A 619-nucleotide genomic window follows, 5' to 3' on the forward strand; every position below is an offset into this window, starting at 1 on the left:
AGGACTGTATGTGGTTTGGGGTTACTAGTATCTGGAAACATGTAGTACCTTCAACGACATTACCAAATTGCTAAAAGGACAATAACATCCGGGTCTATCACAGCTCGGCTGCACCCACTTCTGTGTTTGCCCCCCTCTCCTTTTGATTTGCCCTCCTTTGTGTTACAATGAACTTTGATTGCCATTCCTTTTGGCGTCCATTCAAGGGAAAATATTTTCACTGCCCAATAGAATGTCACAAGACAAAGTCACATGTAACAGAGTCCGGACAGTAACTACTATACGCTGCAAACCTGCTGCAAAACAGATTTCGTAAAATTCTGAGAGAACAATCTGCACATAACATCGATCAAGCTATAGTTTATGATCTCTCAATATGGCACAGAATTTGAATTCCACAACATCATCAAATGTCCAAAACATGTGCCATCCAACGAAATTCAAAGTTGAAGTGTTTCATGGTTGCAACTTTTGCAGTGTACAACGGCAATGTGTAAACCTTTTTGACGTTGTAAGGACGAGTAATGGTAATCCCTCTGGTTTTTTTCATTTTTTTTAAAAGAAGGTTCATATTATTAAAAAGTTCGAATAAAACAAAGTCATAGATCCATTACAGCTC

Source organism: Triticum aestivum, chromosome 3B (assembly GCF_018294505.1).
Source record: "Triticum aestivum cultivar Chinese Spring chromosome 3B, IWGSC CS RefSeq v2.1, whole genome shotgun sequence".
Classification (NCBI taxonomy): domain Eukaryota; kingdom Viridiplantae; phylum Streptophyta; class Magnoliopsida; order Poales; family Poaceae; genus Triticum; species Triticum aestivum.